We start from the raw sequence: 7,072 nt of genomic DNA on the forward strand, positions 1-7,072 counted from the left end.
GTGCTAAATTCAGTTTCTGGCACATGGTAGGGTGTTCAATAGAGATTTGTTGAGTGAAAAAAAATAAATGCATGAGTTGCTTTCCTCTCTAGTTTGTCCACAACCTCTCTGGTGGGATTGAAACCACAGTGAGATTCCCTTCCCCTACTCCCATGCTTACTAAGTCTCAGCTTTGACCTCTTCCAAGTTTTCTGTCCCCAAGTAGATGGGCTGAAAGTCCTGACCTTCATATGACTGAACAGCAGCAACTTCTAATGAAAGGGCTAGTATTCCAGCTTGTTTGACAGAGAATACTTAAAGGAAAATGAAAATAAGAGAGGAGAGACTGTATGTGTAACATTTCCCGAAGTGTGTACTTTCAGCTTACAGCCTGAGAACCCAGTGTGGGAGGAATAAGGCACGGAATTGTTGCAAAAGACCCTTAAATCCTTAGACATGTCACACATTTTCCGAAAATGGAAATAAGCATTATTTTCCACTTCTAGATATACTATTGGATTTACTGCTGTCACAACCAATAAAGCATGAGCTCATTTAAAATTATTATCGAATCCATATTAGCTTCCCATCATCTTATTCAATAAGTACAAACTGCAGCATTAAGACATTTTGCGGGGTCCAGTGGGATTTTTTTTTTTTATTAAAAATATGGAACGCTTTACAAATTTGTGGGTCATCCTTGCACAGAGGCCATGCTAATCTTCTCTGTATCGTTCCAATTTTAGTATATGTGCTGCCGCAGTGAGCACCAGTGGGATTTTTGCAGTTATTAGTAGTAATAAAAATTCTAAATATTTATTGACTGGGCAGTGTATTGTGGATACAGAATACCTCATTTAATTCTCCATCAACCTTTTGCAGTAGATACTATTATTCTCATTTTACACAAAAAGAGCACAAGATATCTTAGAATACTGACAATAATATTTCCTGCTTAATACTGCTATGAAGACAAAACACCTAGGGGACTGCCGGGCCAGTGCCAGAGTGGCAGCAACAAGAAGGGTCCATGGAGGCTCAGAACGCTTGGTGGTTGGAAGGGGGTTGATAATAATATCTGGACATGGAGGAGGGGCCTCAGGTAGACTGACTGTGTCTAGAACTTGGGAGCTCATGATGATCCAAAAAGGAGGTGGTGTATACCTAAAGATTAGCAGGGGCTAAAGTGATTGCCTTGGCAAGTGGCGATCTTCTTGGGTGGGGTGGGGAGAATACGTAAGGGACATGGAACCTCCAATGCTGGGAAGAGTGGTGCATGAATACTCAAGTATTCATTGAATCCCTACTGTGTTCTAGGCACAATGCAAGTGGCTGGGATACAGTTCTAAGCAAAAGAGCTGTGATTTCTCTCTTAACTGGAATTGTTTAGAGAAATTATTCAAATATTAACATAACACATAATTTAAAACTGTGATAACTGTGATGAAGGAAAGGTACAAAGTGCTCTACAAACGTACAATAGGGGAATCTGGTCTCATTTGGAGGGCCAGGAAAGGCTTTCTTGAAGGAGGAACTGGAGAGAGGGAAGGAGAGTGAGCATTCTTAGCAGAGGAAACAGCAAAGGCCCTGAGGTGGAAGGAAAAGGATACATTTGTGAAAATGAAAGACAGCCAATATTATCTACAGTCCAGTGAGCTGAGAAAAATACCCCTAGGACTCCAGCAGGCTGGAGAACAAGACAAGGAACAAGCCACTGAAACTTGCCTCCAAGCTGAGACCAGAAGGACTAAGGCTATTGAACTATATAGGTCTGAGCTTCCTCAACTGGCCCCATACTAGGGATCCAGGTGGTCCCAAGGTAGCCTTCACCATGCTGCCTGGCAGTTTCTCAGGTGGCAAGTACCCTGGCTAGGGGGGCAAATTTGGGTTTCGGCCCTAGTTCTACCTCTTTTTCAATTAGGAACCACTGGAGCTCTGCTGACTCTGTGGGATTGTGTATGGAGTGGTTCTTATACTGGTTAAAGTTTTTGCAGCCCTGGTTTAGAGCAGTGGCCTTCAACCTAAGCTGCACATTACAGTCACCTGGAGGAACTTTAAAATTACTGCTGCCATTATCCACAATAGCCAAGACATGGAAACCACTTAAGTGTCCATCAATGGATGAATGAGTAAAGCAGTGTGGTATATATACAATGGAATATTATTCAGCCATAAAAAAAATGAGGAGGTCATACCATTTGCAACAACTTGTATAGCCCTTGAAGGAGTTATGCTAAGTGAAATAAGTCAGATGGAGAGAGACAAATATTGTATGATCTCACTTGTATGGGGAATCTTACAAACAACAACAACAACAACAAAAACAGAAAACCAAACTCATAGAAAAAGAGATCAGACTTGCGGTTACCAGAGGCAGAGGGTGGAGGAAAGGGGAGGTGGAGAAAGATGGTCCAAAGGTACAAACTTTCAGTTATGAGATAAATAAGTACTAGGGATGTAATTTACAGCACGATGGCTATAGGCAACACTGCTGTATGATATACGGGAACTTTTTTTTTTTTTTTATAGAATGTTTTTTTAAAATTTATTTATTTTTGGCTGCTTTGGGTCGTTTCTGTGCGAGGGCTTTCTCCAGTTGCGGCAAGCGGGGGCCACTCTTCATCGCGGTGCGCGGGCCTCTCACTGTCGCGGCCTCTCTTGTTGCGGAGCACAGGCTCCAGATGCGCAGGCTCAGTAGTTGTGGCTCACGGGCCTAGTTGCTCTGCGGCATGTGGGATCTTCCCAGACCAGGGCTCGAACCCGTGTCCCCTGCCTTGGCAGGCAGACTCTCAACCACTGTGCCACCAGGGAAGCCCCGGGAAATTTTTTAAGAGAGTAAATTCTATGAGTTCTCATCACAAGGAGAACTTTTTTTCCTTTTTTATTTTCTTTTTGCCTTTTATGTATCTATATGAGAAGATGGATGTTAGCTGAACCTACTGTGATAATCATTTCACAGTATATGTAAATGAGACCATCCTGTTGCATGCCTTAAACTTACACAGTGATGGATGTTAATTATTTCTCAATAAAGCTGGAAAAAAAATTACTACTGCCTCAGCCCCATACCCACGGTTTATGATTTAACTGCTCAGAGTATAGGCTGGGCATCAAGACTTTTAAAATCTCTCCAGGTGATTCTAATGTTCAAACAAGTTTGAGAACCACAGGGTTAGAGGCTAGTTCCCAAATGCCAGTCTACAGATCAGCTATATCCTAAGTACCTGCAGGGCTTCTAAAGAAATCTCCAGCTCTATATCAAATCTGCTGTGTCAGCACTTAAAAATGGAAGAATTAGGTGATTTTTGAACCTATCCAGGTTTGCTAAGGCCTGATTTAGATCATGGCCTCTCAAACTTTAATCTGATTCAGTCTGGGGTGGGGCCTGAGATTCTGCATTTCTAACAAGATCCAAGGTGTTGTTGCCTTCCAAGCTTGAATAGCAATGGCTTCAGGGGATGCAAATGGAAGAATGGGTGGCTTTTCTCCAAAACCTGCCAAGGGCTGGACCTGAAATCTATTAGCATACAGGGACCTTATTTACACGTTCATGTCCCCTTCCCAGATCACTTTCTTCGGGGCAGGGATTGAGTCTTTTTTTTTTTTTTTTTAACATCTTTATTAGAGTATAATTGCTTTACAATGCTGTGCCAGTTTCTGCTTTATAACAAAGTGAATCAGCTATACATATACATAGTCTTTGTCATGCCACCATCTCTAGCATCTAAACTCAGTGCTCAGCGTGTTAGAAGCACAATAAATGGGATTTGAATTGAATAAATACCATGATGTCCTCAGGGTCCGAGATGTAGAGCCAGCTGAAGGTGAGACATTGCTATAACACGGGCCTTCTGCCACTTCCAGTCATAAATTCCAATTGGATGGGGTCCAATGCGAAGCTGTGGGTTACCGAAGCCTGCTCAGTAGGGGGTAGGGTCAAAGCAGGCCTCTGGAATATTAATAATTCTGAGCAGTGACCACAGCTATGATATTTACAGACCCACGAAGCACAGGGGACAGCCTGAGGCTGCACACACAGCTATAGACTCCAAGGATTTACTCTGCTCCAAATGGAGCATTTATATTGCCCAATGCTGCCAAAAGCCATACGGCTCATTAGCTTTTACTATACAGAGAAATGCGCCAGGCCTGGTGCTAAAAGGACATGACAAAGCACATTTGACAGCAACGGTCAAAGAAAAAAGCACAGTGGGAGCGGAACTGCTCTGTGGGAAGTTGCTCATGCCTTTGGAACAGGAGACAAATACCTCTGCCTCTCTGTTTGGAGGCCCAGGCTGGTTGGAATCTGAGAAGGACTTATTACTTTAGAAACTTTTTTCAGGGGTTTGGTTTCTTCCCCTGGATTCTCCTTGCATGGTGATGGATGTTTTATTCCTGAATATTTTTTGATGCTGTAACTATTAGTGTAGTTTGGGAGTTACATATTGGGAGGGGGTCAGAAGAGAGAAAGGAACAGAGAGAGAGCAGAAAAAGAGAAAAAGAGAAAGAGACAGAGAGATACAGAGAGACAAAGAAATAGAGACGGGAAGGGGAAAAAACCCCCACAATTATAAGTAGATGGAAAGGAGCAGAAAACTGTAAAGAAAGGGGTGGGAAGTCAGACAAGGATGGAGGTAGGACCTCAGGCCAGGACTCCCCCTTCTTTTTGTTGCTTTATACTAAAGGATGGTCAAAGTATCCTTCAAAGGGAACTCACGTGGTACACACCCTTTCATCATGCAAGAGGCATAGAGGGTGACATTTTTGGTCTCACCCTTTAGCCCTGATAAATCGCTGCTGACTCTCACCATGAAATCTCACCCTTATATTTTTTTTCTGCCACCATCACTCTTTTTACTTTCTGTTAAAGGCTAGGCTATCTGGTTCGGGGCAGTTACCTTTTATGGGTTACATTTTTTTAGTGGTTGGAATAATTAAGATCTAGTCTCTTAGCAAGTTTGATGAGTATAATACAATATTATTGTCTATATTCACTATACCATGCGTGAGATCTCCAGGACTTTTTTATTACTTGTGGCAAATTTGTGCCCCTAAACAACATCTGTCCTATCCCTCGACCCTGCATCCCCTGGTAGCTACCATTTTACTCTCTGTTTTTACAAGTTTGGCTAAAAAGAAATGATAACTACGGGACGTGACAGAGGCGCTAATTATCGCTGCGATGGCAATCATATTACAATATATAAATGTATGAAATCAACATGTGTACACCTTAAATTTACACAATGTTATATGTCAAATATATTTCAAAAAAAAACAAACCTTTGTCAGGCTATTAGAACCCAACTTTATCTGACCCTACCACACTTAAATCTCTTCACTCAACTTCCCCCATGTCTCTGGCCCTCTTCTCTGCACACAGCCTGTGATGAGATCTTGTCCTCTGTCCCCCCCACCCCACTCCATCCTGAGGTATAGATCCCACATGGAATGTTACACATCGCTCAGGGTTTCCCAAGGTATGTTCCCTGGACCACCTGCTTTGGAGTCACACGGATGGGGGTAAAGGAGGAGGAAGAAAGGAAGAGTTTTTCACATGCAGTTTCCTGGGCCCGGTGCACACAACCCTATTAAACCAGACTGGGCAGGGGGCGACTGTGGAAAACTGCATTTTAACTCTTTGGCCCAGTTGATTCTGATACACAGGACAGTTTAAGAACCTCAGCAAGAGCAGCCCTTCAGGGGTCTCAAATTCTTCCTCTTTCAAGACCCTGTTCAGAAGATCAGAGACCACCCTCCCTAAACACATGCTGTGTCCAGACACTGGGTCACACACTTAACACAACTCGTGGAAACTCTCCAGGCCTACACTTTCTCATCTAAAAGCAGGGGGCCGTGTCTAAGTCGAGAATGGGAACAGGGACAGGACAGATAACAAGTACAGAAGTGCAGCTGACCTGATGGGAATTAGGGGAAGCTGGAGGCTACATGCTCTGGTTAAAGGGGCAGCTGCTTCTCCACTGCACTCAATTGTGGCTGGAGGGGAAGGCCACCCAGAGGTGCCAAATATTCTGAATTCGTAAGGAATGCTAGAAATCTGGATTTGTACGTAAAGTTCTCTGATTTGTAATTTCTGGCTAAATTTTTTTTAACAGGCCAAACAAAATAGATACACACATTCAGGCTGTGAGTCTATGTTTGCAACAGCTGGCCTAGAGCTTCCTAGGGTTGCCTTCAGCACGAGGGTGCTGGGATTCACTGACCTGGAACCTTCCTGGCTTAATAAGTTGCTCTGTTGCTGGTTGAAGCTTCTCTGCTGTCCCCTCTCCTGTTCAGAAGAACCAAGGTTCTCAAAAATTAGCACACATTAAAATCACCTGGCAGACTTGTTAAAATACAGATTGCCAGGCCCCACTCCCAAAGTTTCTGATTGCACTTCTAACAAAATCCCGAGGGATGCTGAGGCAGCTGGCCTAGGCTCGATGCTTTAAGAACCACTGCTATAAAGCACCACTCACTGCCTATAATGTTTCCTCTCTCCTTAAATCAGCGTTCACACCTTAGCTCCTCTCGCATTTCTGAGTCACTTCACACAGCAGTCACTTTGGGCCCTTCTGGGGTTGCTCACATGATCAAATCCATTTTGACAATAGTAACTGTCTTTTTTGAGTGTTTACTATGTGCCAGCCATTCATGTAAACACATTACTATATTAACTTTGATCTTCATCACAACCCTATTAGGAAGGCATTAGCACCCCTAATTTCTACCTGGAGGGAAGTGAAGCCCAGAGAAGTTAAGTAACTTACCCGCAGTCACATAGTTAGTGAGTGGCAGAGCCAGAATCCAAACCCAAAATGTCTGACTCCGGAGCCTGTTTATTATAGAATTTCTAGACAAAGCCTGGATACTTTTGAGAGTGAAAGGAAACATTATTAATGATTAAGCCCAACGACAGATGCAAACCAGGACTATCATAGGCAAACCAGGACGTAAGGTCACCCTGTGCGTTCTGCCATTTCAAATGTCCTTTTTGGATGATCTACAACTTTGTGAAAAGGGCACAGATGTTGCAGCCAGTCAAAATCCAGCTTAATTGAGCTAAAGCATGAAAGGACTTAGGTCAGGGCCT

The 7,072-nt window shown here is 43.2% G+C and overlaps 1 non-coding gene across 1 annotated transcript; it reads right to left on the bottom strand.

Moving 5' to 3' along the window:
- Positions 1-642: 642 nt before the first annotated feature.
- LOC137776034 (U6 spliceosomal RNA) lies at positions 643-749 on the bottom strand. Its single transcript, XR_011076156.1, has one exon. It is a non-coding gene; the product is annotated as a U6 spliceosomal RNA (small nuclear RNA).
- Positions 750-7,072: the final 6,323 nt, after the last annotated feature.

This window comes from Eschrichtius robustus, chromosome 13 (assembly GCF_028021215.1).
Source record: "Eschrichtius robustus isolate mEscRob2 chromosome 13, mEscRob2.pri, whole genome shotgun sequence".
In the NCBI taxonomy this organism is placed as follows: Eukaryota; Metazoa; Chordata; class Mammalia; order Artiodactyla; family Eschrichtiidae; genus Eschrichtius; species Eschrichtius robustus.